The 16,621-nt window shown below is 36.1% G+C and overlaps 1 pseudogene across 1 annotated transcript; it reads right to left on the bottom strand.

Annotated features, from left to right (window-relative positions):
- Nucleotides 1-15,327: 15,327 nt before the first annotated feature.
- Nucleotides 15,328-16,310, bottom strand: LOC308533194 (peptidyl-prolyl cis-trans isomerase A-like; annotated as a pseudogene). Its single transcript has one exon. The product of its transcript is annotated as a peptidyl-prolyl cis-trans isomerase A-like (transcript).
- Between the last annotated feature and the right edge of the window lie 311 nt (nt 16,311-16,621).

Raw genomic sequence — 16,621 nt, 5'->3', positions numbered from 1 at the left:
TTCATTCCCCTCCCCCTTATTTCCACTAGTACCTTATTGCATCAGCAATTTCAACTCTTCTTTACATGTTGAGCCCCACCTCTTTAAATAACAAACACTTATTTGTTTCCTAATATGTATGAGAATGCTCTCAAGCTACAATATATATATATATATATATATATTTTCATTTTTTCTTTCATCCCCTCTCCAGTTTTTTCTATACCTTTCCTATTCCCTTCACTGCCAGTCCCCTGGGGTGAGGATAGAGGTAGAGAACACACATTCGGTTACCACTTTCTTATTTTGCTAACACTTATTTTTCCCATCAAGTAAGAGTTTATATTTCCTTTTCTCATTCTCTATTGATGTCCAAATGCACACACCTACTGTGGCCCCCATAGATTTCTGACTCAGCATTTTCTTGTTTTCATAATTATCTCTACCATCAGATTTTAAAATTCTTAAGATTAAGAATAATTACTCATTAAATATTACCACCACCCAACATGTAGTTCAGTGCTTCCTACAAGGTCAACACATCAACTACCTTGAAAAAAATAGATTTTTATAAAAATATTTGTTCTGTATGTATATTCTATATGTTTATAACTGCTGAACTTTCATACATTGGACACATTTTTGTAATTAGCACCAGACTGAGAGACAAAATATTGCCAACATATTAGAAGCTTTCTAATTCTATTTCCTTGCCATAAACTCACCTCTTCATGGTGAATAACTTTTCAGACATTAACAGCATAGATTGTTTTCAACATATTTTATACCTTATAAAAATGGCAATATATTGTTTGTGCTCTTGTATCTAAGTTTTTTTATTCAACATTTGTTTGTGAAATTCATTTACATTCATTTTATCATTTTTCCCAAGACCATTAGAACTTTAAACTTTAAACTTCATTTGCTCATTTCTCATCTTTCATGCAATTATTATCATGCACAGTAGTTCTACATATATTTCAAGCTGCATGTGTTAGTTTTCTATGCTATATATCAAACTGTCATGCACTTAATGGCTTAAAACAAAATATATTTATTAGCTCACAGTTCCCAAGGGTCAGGTATTCAGGCACACTTAACAGAGACATCTGCTCAGTCTCATAAGGCTATAATCAACGTCTCAGACATATGGAGGTTCAATTGAGGAAGAACCCCACTTCCAAGCTCACATAGGTTGATGACAACATTTGTTTCCTTGTTCCAGAAGGCCTGAGGGCCCCAACTTCTTGCTGACTGGGGGCTGGAGATCACTGTTAGCTCCTAGAGGTCTCTCTAAGCACCTGGAGCCTGACCACAGTTCTAAGGATTGGCTGCTGTTCTTTGTCATCTCAAGCAGCCAACAAGGAGAGTCCCTAGAGCAAGCGTGCCAGGAAGGCAGAGCCTCCTGTAACACAGCATGATCTTGAGAGTGACATCCCATATCTTTGCCATATTCTGCTGTTTAGAAGTGAGTCAAAGATCCTGCTCCATAAGGGAGGGCAATATATAGAGACATGAATACCAGAATATGAGGATTTTTAAGGGTCTCCTTAGGGTCTGACACATTCCAGAAGACAAGAAATATTATTTTACATACTCCATAGTCAAATTTATGTCCCCACAAAGTTACCCTTCCTGGTGATTTTCACTCCTTTCTACATTTCCATATTTTTTGGTTTTATTATTTTCCTTCAGAAGAATTACATTTTATTATTAATTTTAATTCTTTTATTTTGTTTCTAGTTCAGGTATTTTTAGCTTATCAAAAAACTATCTCTGTATTTGTCCAGAGCTATTTATATTTATTCTCTATTTTAAGGTTTTCTGTGGGTTTTGTTTGGTTGTTTGTTTGCTGTAGCATAAAAAGGGCAGCTATTTTTTTTTTTTTTAGCTATTTAAAAATGTCATTTCTTCACTACCTTCAGGCTTCCATTGTTTTGCTCAAAAAGTCCCCTTTAATTAGGATCGTTATTCCTTTGAATGTAATGTTTCATTTTGTTTGACTGCTTTTTAACTTGTACTGAATATATTTGTGTTCTGTTCTGTGTCCTCATCACATTTATTCTTTTTGCTTTAGTTTGGGCATTTTATTTTGTATTTATTTTTAAATTAAATCTTTATTGTTAAGATTATTACAGCTGTTCCTCTTTTTCCCACCCACAGCTCCCCTCCACCCAGTTCCCACCCCACCTTCTGCCTTACACCCCCCCCCCCACTGTCCTCATCCATTGGTGTACGATTTTTGTCCAGTCTCTTCCCGCACCCCCCACATCCCTTTCCCCCCACCCCCGAGAATAGTCAGTCCACTCTCTTTCTATGCCCCTGATTCTATTATATTCAACAGTTTATTCTGTTCATCAGATTATTTATTCACTTGATTTTTAGATTCACTTGTTGATAGATGTGTATTTGTTGTTCATAATTTTTATCTTTACCTTTTTCTTCTTCTTCCTCTTCTTAAAGGATACCTTTCAGCATTTATATAATACTGGTTTGGTGGTGATGAACTCCTTTAGCTTTTTCTTATCTGTGAAGCTCTTTATCTGACCTTCAATTCTGAATGATAGCTTTGCTGGGTAAAGTAATCTTGGTTGTAGGTTCTTGCTATTCATCACTTTGGATATTTCTTGCCACTCCCTTCTGGCCTACATAGTTTCTGTTGAGAAATCCGCTGACAGTCGTATGGATACTCCCTTGTAGGTAACTGACTGTTTTTCTCTTGCTGCTTTTAAGATTCTCTCTTTGTCTTTTGCTCTTGGCATTTTAAATATGATGTGTCTTGGTGTGGTCCTCTTTGGATTCCTTTTGTTTGGGGTTCTCTGTACTTCCTGGACTTGGAAGTCTATTTCTTTCACCAGGTAAGAGAAGTTTTCTGTCATTATTTCTTCAAATAGGTTTTCAATATCTTGCTCTCTCTCTTCTTCTGGCACCCCCATAATTCAGATATTGGTATGCTTGAAGATGTCCCAGAGGCTCCTTACACTATCTTCATATTTCTGGATTCTTTTTCTTTTTGTTTTTCCGGTTGGGTGTTTTTTGCTTCTTTGTATTTCAAATCTTTGACTTGATTCTTGCGATTCTTTAGGCTGCTGTTGGAACTCTCTATAATATTCTGTATTTCAGTCAGTGTATGCTTAATTTCTAGTTGGTCCTTTTTTATAACCTCAAGAGTCTCACCAGATTTATTGAGGGTCTCACTAAATTTATCGACGGTTTCAAGAAAATTCTTGAAAAGCCTTATAACAGTGGTTTTGAACTCTATATCCAGTAGTTTGCTTTCCTCCATTTCTGTCATTTGTGACCTGTTACTTTGTCTCCACATATTTTATGCTTCCTGTGTTGATAGAGTGGTTTTCTGTGCTAGGTGTCCTATAGGGCCCAGTGGCTCAGCCTCCCCAATTACCTGAGAAGGACACTCTTGGTTCACCCCTTTGTGGGCTGTGTGCACAGTCTTGTTGTAGTTAAGCCTTGATTGTTGTAGGTATCACTGGGAGGAATTGACCTCCAGGCCAATTGGCTGTGAGAATCAGCTGTGTCTGCAGTGGGAGAACTTCTGTGCTGGAGACAGCCTTCTGGGGCAAGACTTGCTTTAGTGGGGCTTTGGGCCTCACTGAGTCTGCCCCCTGAGTGTGTCCCTTATGGATCTGAGGAGTTGTAATCTGGATGGTCCCACTCTGACCACTGGGTACACTGGCTCTTGGATTTCTAAGGAGGTGTTAATTTAGCCTCTGCATGAGGCTACCCAGCAGGAGCTATGGAGAGATCTGCAGATTCCTCTTCTTCGTTTGAGGTTTGGAGGTGCCCAGATGAGGCTCAGCTGTGAAGCAATGCAAGCTGCTGTGAGGCCTACGGCCTTCTTTTGGAAGTTCTGGGTCTCTCTGACCCAGCTGCAGTTTGTTAGGTAATTTTCAAATTTCAAAGGGCCAGGCCTTTCATATGCAAATGCCTCTGCGCACAGCTTGGGTGGGGCGGGGTCTCACGGAATCAACAGGGTGGAGCAATCAGCTATGGCTGCTCCTCAGTCCTACCCTAAGAGGCTCCTCGTCTCAGTGTCCCAGTAATCACTGCAAGCACCTCTGAGTAAAGCCTCCCTCGGGTTCCAAATGATACCAGACAGTCCAGTTTCCCCCATATGAGTCTGGGTCCCCAGAGACTCGCCTGGAACTGGAGTTCAGAGAAGTCGGGAGCTTGAGATTGCCTCCTGATTGAAAAAGACAACCGTGTCCTCAGTTGCCAGCTCTTTCCATGTGCACCTCCATATCTCTGCACTTTACTTCCGCACCTCCTCTGAGTCTCAGTGGGCTTTTCTCTTTCCTTTTAATTGTAGAATTTCCACTCAGCCAGCCTTCCTGTGGTTCTGGATGATGTCCGTTTTGTCTTTTAGTTGTATTTTGGAAATGGTTGTGCGAGGCAGCCATTTCTGGTGTTTACTTATGCCGCCATCTTGGTTTCTCCTCTAGGTTGGCCATTTTAAATTCTACATGTATGTATTACACTTTGTCCAATCTGCTATTAAAACCTATTTATTATTTTAGATGTTATATATTTTCTATCTATAAGATTGAGTTCATTTTATTGAAATTATTTGCTGAAATATCCATTACTTTGTCTACTTTCCAACTTCTCTATTTTCTTAAACATATTAACTGTTATTTGAAAGTAGTCATATACTAACTCTCATATTTGGGTAAAATGGGGCCTATTTATACTGCCTTCTTTTCTATTGATTGTGGATAATGTCTGTTACCTTCTCTCATACCTAGTAATTTTGAATTGTATTCCAACAATGTGAAAAAAAAAATGCAGGGGCTCCAGATGATCTTATCTCTTTTCAGAGGTTTTGTCTTTCCTCTTTTAGTCACTGAGAGACTGATTATTTAAATTATATCAGAAATTAATCTGGAGTGAGATTGGGTAGAATTTTAACAGACCAAGTCTACCTACTTCTGTTCTTAGCTTGCATTCTGGAGCCATACTGACTGGGTCATAATCTCTTCTCTATCTTTCCTAGATATATGATTATAGGGCAATACATTTGTTGACCTTTTTATAACTCTGTGTCTTCACTTGGATAACAGGAATAATAATATTTTTCTTTGTTCATTCCAAGACTCAATAAAAATGCTTGAAAAAGACTTGAGACAGTGTCTGGCACATAGTAATTACATCCAAAAACAATAGGTTTTTTGTTATTTTATACACAATTTTTGTCATAGCTAATTTGTAGATATATACTCACAAATGTTAGTAATATCTACTTTGGCTTTCTAACCTCTAATGTTAAAAGCAAATGAAACATTGTTTTATAAGATAATATCAAATCTAGCAATGACAATCATTTCTTGTGCCATATTCTCCTATTCTCTCTAACTGAGAAAACTCCTATTTTATTCAAATAGAGGAGATGTGTCAAATGTCTATCAGGAAAATATTACATTTCTCAGTATCTCATAGACATCTATCAGGAAAATATTACATTTCTCAGTATCTCGAAGACATCTAAGCAGGTAAAAGATTCAAGAAGAATTCACTAAGTGAAGCTACCTAGAAAACTTTTAAAGGATACAATTTTGGTGTGTACATATTGTGTTTTGCTCTTCCCTTTTATCCTGATGGAAGCCAGCACAATGGCTGGAGGTGAAGCAGCGATCCTGTAACGGTTTGAAAATCATGAGAACAAAAACCCTGTTCCAAGGATCCCTTGGTTAAGAGAAAGGAAGTATTTAAACCCCTGTTGGCAATTACAGACTTACTGTGGTTGCCCTGATTGTCTATACCTACATATTGCTTGTGAGAAAAATAAAATAATCTTTGCTTAAGCTATTGTAAAGCTGGTTTTCCATTATATATCAATGAGAAGTTAGAGGAAGGAAATTAGACGGGGTTTAAAATCCATTCTGAAAAATTGAGAATACTGAATGCAAAAATAAATTCTATATATTAAAAATATAGAGAATGAAAAAAAATGCCTACTGAATTCTTCTTTCTTCATGTGTCTTTCACAAGCTCCAGTATTTCTATAATTCTTCAAATATTATAGATCTCACATTTATTATAGTGGGTCAGATAGCTGTCCGCACAGTCAGTTATTATTTTGTTTAAGTAGCTCAGAATAAAGAAAGCTTGATTGTCCACCCAGATGACAAATTTAAAGGGTATTTATATATGTTTTTAGTAACAACTATTTTTTTTTATGTTTTCTGAAGCTTATTTCAAATACCTTTTTATAAGTTGTAAACTCTGCTTCTTGAGGATAAGAAAACTGATAATTTACTAAATATAAATTATATTGCTATTGTATGAATGTGCATGTTCCTGTTCTAGTATACTAGAACAAGAGAGGATTTTTGTAATGCTCCCCTAGTTGTGAAATTATGGACTTTAAAGCATGGCTCCACTTCCTTGGCCTTAATGGTCTGAGTTAACGTACATGATAGCAATATTATATTTTTCTCCACTGATCCACTCTCTAAGCTCTAGCTCCTCCTTTGTACCTCTTCTACTTTCAATGAACTTTTGTATAATTTGTAAAAATTCAAATTCATTAGTTTGTTTTATATAAATGTTATAACATCGCACAAGTTAGTCCAGTGGTCTAAATTTTGATTCTAGTATGATTATAAATAATGCCCAATATTTTCCTGGTCTTTTTGTTCTTACCACTTTACTGTACCAGGTTCCATAAGACAAAAAATAGAGTGTATCACTCGGGTATACTTATGACATGTCACAAAGATGATTATATAGTAGTTTTATTCCTAAATTGCTTTATTTCATCTTTAACTATATTAAATTTATCTCCTAAAACTTTCTATGTTCTCATCCTTGGCTTTATTCACAAGAGTTTGATATCTACTGTTTTTTCCAGATAAGTAAATGATCAGTATCAACCATACTGAATGGAAACAAGATCTTTTTAGACTTTTGAAACAAACTACATTTCTAACATAAACGATTTGTTCTGGGATAGTCATTTCAAAGTTTAATTCTTTGCCTTGCCAAAACTTACCATCACAAAATTTTGATTTGGACACAAATTAAAAATGTAATACCTTTGTTATTAAAAAAAAACTCAGCACTATTTAAATTTTTGAATAAATGTTATTCTGGATAGCATAATATAATGTTATAGGCTCAGCTTGAATCAAACATAAGATGTACAACCTAAGCCAGTTTGGCTCAGTGGATAGGTTGTCAGCCTTTAAACTGAAGGGTTCCAGGTTTGATTCTGGTCAAGGTTATGTACCTGGTTGCAGGCTCGATTCTCTGATCGGTGTGCATGTCCTGATGGCAGAGCATGTAGGGCAACAAATTGATGTGTCTCTCTCACATTGATGTTTCTCTCTCTGTCTCTCCCCTCCCTTCTAGTCTCTCTAAAAAATCAGTGGGAAAATATTCTTGGGTGAGGATTAACAAGAACAACAAGAAATGTAAGATACACAGTAGTGGTAATAAGAAGAAAGTCAATGCATGCATTCTTAAACCAGAGAGGATTTTAAAGTCCAAAGAATATTTTATTTATTTCACATTTAAATCGATCTAAATTTCCCATGCAGGTATTTCTATTCTACACATAATGGAAGTCTGGACATTGGGGGATTAATATTCATCACAACCTTTATTATTTTCACAATTTTACCTTATTTTCCATTGGGTGGTATTACAATAGTTACATTTAAATTATAAAACCTGCAGCTTTTGCTATTAGTGTCAAAACATGATGTATTAAAGCATATAGCTTAACTATATATTTATAGAATTAAATTGATTTATCTTTGGCCTTTTGGAGGTGGCTAATATGTTACAAATGAAATATATATTGTATTTTCTAGAATTTCAATTGCTTTTCAAATAAATGAATCTGTATTTCTCTTCTTGAGCTAGTTATTTGAGGGAAATTATCTGCATTTTGCAATAAAATAAACAAAGGAGTTGTAAAGTTAAAAACACAATTCAAATCTGCCTGAGTGTCTAGATATGAACTAATTGTTAATATTTTAAAAAGTGATATTTTGCGAATGACTAGAAAGCATTATGCATGTTTAAAATGAATACATAAACTGGTTAGTAAATGTATCCAGGTGCATAAATATCCAGCCAAATTATTAGATGTTATGTATGTAATCATATCCAGAATACAAACCACTTGACTATGTATGGTTATTCTTTAATCATCTGTAGATATAGGAATTCAAAACATTTATAAGATCTGTTTGTATCATTCCTCCCATTGCCATACTTGGTTAGGTGGAGCAAATAAAGGATGGGTAGAAGAGATTGTAAGAATGGGTGGATGATTAAGGCACATTTGCTAATTGAGAAAATAAGTAAATATTCTGAGGATAATGAGAGCTAGATTTGTCACTGCCTGAAAAGAAATCACTAGCAGGGAGCTGAGTAGTGCTACAGAGAGAGTGTGTGTGTGTATATATCTGAATGCATATTTAAATACAGATGTATGTGTACATATATATTAATGTAAGCATAAACATTTTTCACATATTAAATTCATATATATGCAAACATACAAGTACATGTGGATATATGTATGCAAATTATATATAACACTAGAGGCCCGTTGCACAAAGATTCGGGCAATAAGCCTTCCTTCCCCTGGCTGCCGGCACTGGTTTTCCTCCAGCACCTGGGACCCAGGCCTTTGGTCCGGCCTCCGGCCGCAGCAGCGAGGCTAGGCTTCTCTGCTCCAGCTGCAGTGGAGAAGCCAAGCCTCTTCAGTCATCTACAGTCTTCAGTCATCTTCAGTCTTCACTCTGTGCCTGCATATGCAAATTAACTACCATCTTTGTTGGGTTAATTTGCATACTCATCCTGATTGGCTGGTGGGTGTAGCAGAGTGACACCAATTAGCATGTTTCTCTTTTATTAGTGTAGATATTATATATGTGTATATACACATATCTGAGTAAAGAAAATAGAGTAATTTGTTTCTTAAAAGTTTTCTGTTTTTGTCTACATTTGCACCTATTTGAAAATAGGAAAGATATTTCCAAAAGTAAATTCCATCAGAAATATTATTTTTTTCATAAACCTCTAAAAATTAAGTACTTTTAAAAGAAAAGTATTGATGCAAGCCTAGAATTTCTAAAGCAAAATATATTATGTGGCCAATATAAACTTTAAAAAACAATTATAATCAACAAGCAATTCTTGAACCTCCAACTTAAATCAATTCTGAGATTGACTTAGGAAAAGTTTTCCTTTGGGGGCAGTAAAAAAGTATCACAGTTTTCTAACAAAGTTTTTAAATGTCCCTTAAAATATTTTGAATATTGCTAAACAAAACTATCTGCTTCCTAAAGAGCTTCTTCCTTCTCATGTCGAGTCTTAGGGTTGAATAGGAATATCCTGAAGCTATCTTCAAAAATCTTGAGGTGAGGACACATAATTCCATAGCACTACAAGGTGTGCTATTAAAAGTCATTTTTAAGACTTCCATAACTTGCCATTTATAATTTTCTATTACACTGCCTTTCCCGTAAGTGAATAATCTGAGGAGAAAAATTGCTTATCCTAAGAACTACATGCATAGTATACAAGCAAGAAGTGTTTTTGATTGATTGGTTAGGTAAACTCATTTAGTGAACTTATACCTTTATACAGGGGTCCTCAAACTTTTTAAACAGGGGGCCAGGTCACTGTCCCTCAGACCATTGGAGGGCCAGACTATAGTTTAAAAAAAAACTATGAACAAATTCCTATGCACACTGCACATATCTTATTTTGAAGTAAAAAAAACAAAATGGGAACAAATATAATATTTATATTTGCATGTGGCCAGTGGGCCGTAGTTTGAGGACCCCTGCTTTAAAATATAAGCAATTTTCTGAAATTAACCAAATTTAGAAATAATAAAACATTAATTCACGAAATCATCAATCAGTCCTCTAAGGCTATTATTCTTGTATAGTATTGTGAGATTACACAAAAATAGACTATTTGAATATTGTTTAATAATAATAATAATAAAGATTGTCATTAATTAAAGGTCTATGACATTTGTAGTAGAAGCATTATCTATATTATTCAATAAAATATTCATAATCATCTTGGAGAATGAAGAGGAAAGTAAATTAATATTTTATAAGCATTGTGTCAGGCAGTATTCCAAGCACTTTAAAAATGTTACTTCTACTAATGTGAATATGTTTAAAAGATAAGAAAATTAAATCTGAAAGTTATAGTACTAGTAAATATCAGTACACGGAAGTACAATCATACATGATTTTAAAATTCAAGATCATTTACTCATATATTAAGTGTAACAATATAATATGTATTTATTAGTTAAATGAGACAGATCAATCTTGTCAAAAAATTATTTCTATTTAATCCAAAATATCATTAAGTACTTTCTGATTGCAAAATAACATTTAAGTTTTTGTGGGAAGTTTTAAAAATATATAATTTATGATTTCTGTTTTGTTTGTTTTTTTACTCATAATATTATTAGGGAGATAAGACATAAGCATAAGTATATTTATGCTTATAATATTATAATAAATAATATTATATTTTAATGCCGGTGCTCTTGTCCCAGCATTAAGAAGGGTTCAGGAATCTGGAGAAGGCTGTGCGTAGATGTTAAATAAGAGGAGTCCAGAGATGAAATATAATTTTGAAAGACATTTGGGGGTCAGAGGAGCTTAGCTAAAGGAGCTAAGATCCAAGATCTAAATTCTCAGGTCTAAGGTCTAAGGCCTTAGGTCTTAGGTCTCCTCATCCCCAGAACCCCATGCTTTTTATTAACACAACTTGTCCTGAGGAGAGGCAGAGATATACACTTCAAAGGGTCAGGGTTTTTGTATACAGAGGCATTGTCAGAATGGGGGAATTAGCCTACGGCTGTATAGGTGTTTGGCCAGTAGGAGGCAATGGTATGTAGATTAAGATGTCCTTTAATTATCTGGCAGTCAAGAAATCAATTTAATGTATCCTATTCAGGTTTGGGGAAATATCCTCAGCCATTCCCAGATGCAGCCCTGCTGTCATGCTGGAATTGATCTCCAGCAATATTTTAAATGCTTAAGAGTGAAGATGGTAAATCCTCTAGCACTGAAATGAAAGACATATTTTTCTCATTGTTATAGAGAAAGGGAAGTTTAAGTTAATATGGGCTCAAAGTCAATCCTTCTTTTTTTTTCTCTCAATGTCACTTAATTTAGAACAAATTTCAAAATTCTAGAAACACCGGGTAGCCTTAACTGGTTTGGCTCAGCAGATAGAGGATCAGCCTGCAGAATCAAGGGTCCCAGGTTCGATTCCGGTCAAGGGCATGTACCTTGGTTGCGGGCACATTCACAGTGGGGAGTGTGCAGGAGGCAGCTGATCGATGTTTCTCTCTCACTGGTGTTTCTAAGTCTCTATCCCTCTTCCTTCCTCTCTGTAAAAAATAAATAAATAAATAAAAAATAAATCAATAAAATATTAAAAAAACAGAAGTATCTTTAAAAAAAAAGAAAGAAAGAAAGAAACACTGGGTAAGTTTCTCACAGTTTAATAATCCAAAAACCATTATCAGACCACTATTAGGAATTCTTTGTTTTATAAAAAATTTATCCTATATAATAAAAGCCTAATATGATAAGAGTCCAGTCATCAGGTCAGCCATTCAACCAATCAGAGCATAATATACTAACAATATGCTAAGGCTGCTCAATCACTCACTATGACATGCACTGACCACCAGGGGGCAGATGTTCTGACCAGTAGGTTAGCTTGATGCTGGGGTCTGGCTGATTCGGGACTGAGTGAGATGGGCCAGACATGTCCTGGATCCTTTCCGTGATCCCTCCCCAGTTGGCCAAACTCCTGCATCCCTCTCCACCCTGATCGTGCACTGGTGGGGTCCCTCAGCCTGGCCTGCACCTTCTCGTAACCCGGGACCCCTGGAGGGTTGTCAGAGAGCCAGTTTAGGCCCAATCCCACAGGCTAGGCCGAGAGACCCCGCTGGTGCACGAATTCGTGCATCAGCCTCTAGTAGCTGCATAATAAGACACCATTTTCCCATTGATTGACAAAGTCAGTAGTTCAAAGTCCATAGCATCATGTATTTGACTCTAACTTTTAGTCATCCAACAAACTTGAGCTTTTTACTTCCTATTTTTCAGGTGTTCAGCACTTTCTTTAATGTGAGACATTTAAACCTATATTATAGAAATTACTACTAATTGTTATATAGAATGGGCTGTTGACATTGATTAACAGATTCTGAGACTTGGATTTGTATACACAACAGTTTTGGAGGAGTGTCTCAATAACACCTTTGGGCAGATGGAGAAGATAAACTGTAATACAGTCTCAGTAAGCTCTCAGCCAATCCCAAAGAGATTTCTGAAGCTAGGATGGCCTTCAGGGGCTAGCCTGAGAGTTGCTATTCCCTTAATGGCAAGAGTATGAGCATCTTAATCCTAAAGAAGAGATCAGAGTATCTCACCATAGCATACACTAACTGTTATAAACAGTTATAACTAAATGTGAATTTCTGAGGAACATGTGGAATGTAATTTTGTTGACCTTTAATAAATACTATATACCCTCAACTGTGATTTTCTGATATTATAATGTTTCTGAAATTAGGATGCATTTTATAATCAACTAGAAGCCTGGTGCACGAAAATTCGTGGGGGTCCCTCGGGCTGGCCTGCGCCCTCTCGCAGTCTGGGAGGCCTCAGGGGATGTCCAACTGATGGCTTCCCTCTGCAGGAGGTGACCAGTGGGCCAACTGGAGGATGGCGCCAGCTGGTGAGTGGCCGGCCCCACCCCCCATCACTACCCTGCTGCTTCTGGGGCCTCCCTCTGCAGGAGGTGACAGGGGGGATGGTGGCAGCCCCATTGCCTTGCCACTGTTGGTTGCCACCACCCCCGACTGCCATCCACTCCCTCTGCTCACTGGCCTGGCTCCGCCTGTGCACTGGCCCCGCCTCTCGCTGACCAGTAGTTCCGCCATTTGGTCGATTTGCATATTAGGCTTTTATTATATAGTATGAGTACCTTTAGGTTCTTTTTCTGAAAAGTTTTGGAACCAGCATTACACTTTATAAGAAATCCAACTATAAAATGGAGAAAATAAGAGTACGTATCAAATGGTGAAATTTAAGATAATGTATCATACCCTCATAAAGATATACCTGGTTTTAAGAGTCCCTTTCTGATGCCTTCTAAGCAGATAAGTGTGTGACTAACATTCTACTAACAAATCCATGGAGAGATCTTTAGCTAGGGTCTTGCTTTGTGGTTTTACTAAAAATCCTAGGGAACTGACTGTTAGTCATGTTGATTTGAATCCTATTTGGGTGACCTGGGATAACTGTTTATTTTTATGTTAGAATATATATTTTATAAATTATTATCATCTACAAGTCTTTCTGTAACTTTCTATATTGCCATTTTATCTTCTCATGCAAAATTTGAAAATCATTTTGTTTCACTCCAATTACCAAACATAATTAGGTACCTATGGAATTTCCCAGGCTGGTACATCACTGCTTTGAGAGGTCATTTCTTTAATTGAGAGAAATGTCTTAAAATAAAGGTAGTAGGGTTAATCATTTTCAACATCTTTCCTGAAAGAACCTCTGTAAAATCATGTTGGCTGACCAGTGAAGACTCCTTAAAGCCATAGATTTAGAAAGTGCACTTTCAAATATTTGTATAAGATAATTCTTTAGTGAAAGCTGCAACATATTTTTTCATATGGAATCAGATTATAATATGATTAAAATTAGATTAAATTCTGATTTTACACCTGAAATCAAAATGTTTCCTTAAGTTTATTTTTCTAACCTTTCATACAAGGTATTTCTAGGATCATAATATATATATATATATATATATATATATATATATATATATATATCTCCACATCCTCTAGAGAGCAAGTAATCTATGATTTCTACACACACATCCCTTGACCTTAATAGTGTGAAATACTGACATGAGACATGGTGTTAGTAAGAAGACGCTAGAGAAGGATTGACTCCATTTCTATAATCTATAAATGGACAATCTTCTCTTCACAGAAAGCAATGACTACATTCATTACCAAAAATACTAATAGCATAATATGTCACACTCTCACATTCTAGTTTTAAATAACCATACATTTTCAATATTGGTAAACAAAAAAAATCACTTGAATATATGAATATATCTTTAAAATGTATTAAGTATTTATGTATCATTCACTACAAATCAAAAGGTTTTAAAGGTTTTGCCTCTTTTAAAACAAACAAACAATGTGATCATATGTGCTTGGTCTAATTCATCTCACTATGCTGAATTCTATGCAGAATAAATGAGTCAGTGTAAGACAAAAATGGTTGCTTTAAAGTGATTGAGTAAAGATCTGTGTATGCCTTTGAGTGGATTCACAGAAGAAACATTCATTTCTAGGGTTCATATCTGAATGTAAGCTTATGGTTGACCTAAACATTGTACTAGTCCAGTGGCTCACCATATCACCCCAAACGCTGAAAGCACATAAGCAACAGAGTGAACTTTGAGACTTAGAGAAATTGCAGGAAAAGTAAATTCTGATGAAGAAGGAAAAATAGGAGTAAAAAAATCTATGAAATATTTATGGTTTTTGTTATGTATCATTTTAATAAGAATGCAAATATTGTGAATGCTTTCTACTCGTACAGTACTGACATTTACCAAATGGAATTCCGTTTTTTGACCTTCTTCTGTAAACATTGACATTGCACTCACATTTATAATAGATTTCTGTCTGTTTTACCACAGTTGAATGTTTCCACCGGGGATGTTATTAGTTATTATGGCTGAAAATGCACCTGCACCAGCTGTGCGCCTAAGTATAAAGAAGGCACTAACCCAAATCCCGGAGTCTCTTAACAGACCTTTGCTGCATTACTGCCGTGGATCCAACATCTATCCTGAAACAGCAGGAAGAACACTTCTTCCAACACTTCATTTCCATAGAAATAAGGATCTGACTTCTACTCCTGCTTTCCCTCTTAGCAGTATCTACTGCCCCCTTCCTTGCTTTTACCCATTAGCTGTAGACAGCCTCAAGTTGCATTATAAAACTATTGAAAAAAGAGGATGAAGTTAATCGAGTCATAGGAATGTAGAAATGTTAAGAAAAAGATCAACACACGCAAGTTTATTTGAAAGCAGAAAGAGAATGGGGAAAAGCAAGAGCTTAATCTGTGTATGTTTTTTAAAAACTATTGACTTGTTAACACAAATTGCATTACTGAGATGCATTCTAAGACCAGGAATTTCTTTCCAAGTAAATTTTCTATTTAGAGTAAACTCTTTTAGTCATTATATTTTTTTAATAATTCCATGGATGTTGGAGTTGGGGACAGACATCATGTCAATATCCAGTAAAAATGCTAAGAACAGTATGCAGTAGCTAAAACTGGAGGAAGAAAACACTAACCCAAAATATGAATTAAAATACATCTTTCATAAATATTGTCTCTAAGTTGATAAAGATATTTACAGACAATATGAGGTTTTTTGTTATATTTTCAACTGGCATGATTTTTTATTTTTTATTTTATTTTTATTTTTTTATTTTATTTTTATTTTTTTTATTTTTTTGACAGACAACTGTTTAGATTTTATTTCATAATCAAAAACTTAACTCTGCAATCCAGCTAGACTGGGAAGGAGTAGGGAAATTATGGAACCCAAAAAGCTGGCAAGAGCACATAGATTATAGAACATTCCAAGCAAATTGGGGTGAAGGGGTGCTCTCCTGAGCTACAGAAGGAATGGTCTGGTGGTTAAGATAAAACACAAGTCAAATTTATTAGAGTTGCCCGCAGTCAGCAATGGTGATCTTCTTGCTGGTCTTACAATTCCTGGACCCAAAGCGCTCCATGGCTGTCACAATATCCATGCCGTCTTTCCCCTGGCGAAGGCCGCATGCTTGCCATCCAACCACTCCGTCTTGGCAGCGCAGATGAAAAACTGGGAGCCGTTTGTGTTCGGTCCAGCATTTGCCATGGACAAGATGCCAGGACCGGTATGTTTCAGGACTAAGTTCTCATCCTCAAATTTCTCCCCATGGACGGACTTGCCGCCTGTGCCATTATGGTATGTGAAGTCACCACCCTGGCACATAAATCCCGGAATAATTCTGTGAAAGCAGAAACCTTTAGAACCAAACCCTTTCTCCCCAGTGCTCAGAGTACGGGCGTTTTCTGAAGTCTTTGGAACTTTGTCTGCAAACAGCTCGAAGGAGACGCTGCCCAGGGGCTCGCCCTCTGCAGCCCTCAGAAGTAAATGGTGGGGTTACCCATGGCTTGTCACGGGCGGCTTCCGGGCGGCGGCGTCTGCAAAGCCTGGCATGACTTTTTAAATAAAATAATTACCAGGAAGTTATTTTTAGTGTTATACATATAGTCAGTTTTATTGTATTTATATACTTTCAAATTTCAAACATAAAAATGTCTGAATACTTATTATTCTGAGGCTTATTTGTCTTGATTTTACCTCAATAAAGTAACTTCTAATGAATATATTGACAAGTTAATATGATTTGTGTAGGGGTGTAGACCCTACTTGAATTGGCCTTATGCATCATTACCATTTTTGTTTTCTCTTTCATAGTATGTTATAGAGTAATTGAATGAGGAAACTGCCATAT

Source organism: Myotis nattereri (genome assembly GCF_964212035.1).
Source record: "Myotis nattereri genome assembly, chromosome: 1".
NCBI lineage: Eukaryota > Metazoa > Chordata > Mammalia > Chiroptera > Vespertilionidae > Myotis > Myotis nattereri.
This window is presented reverse-complemented; position numbering and strand designations above follow the sequence as displayed.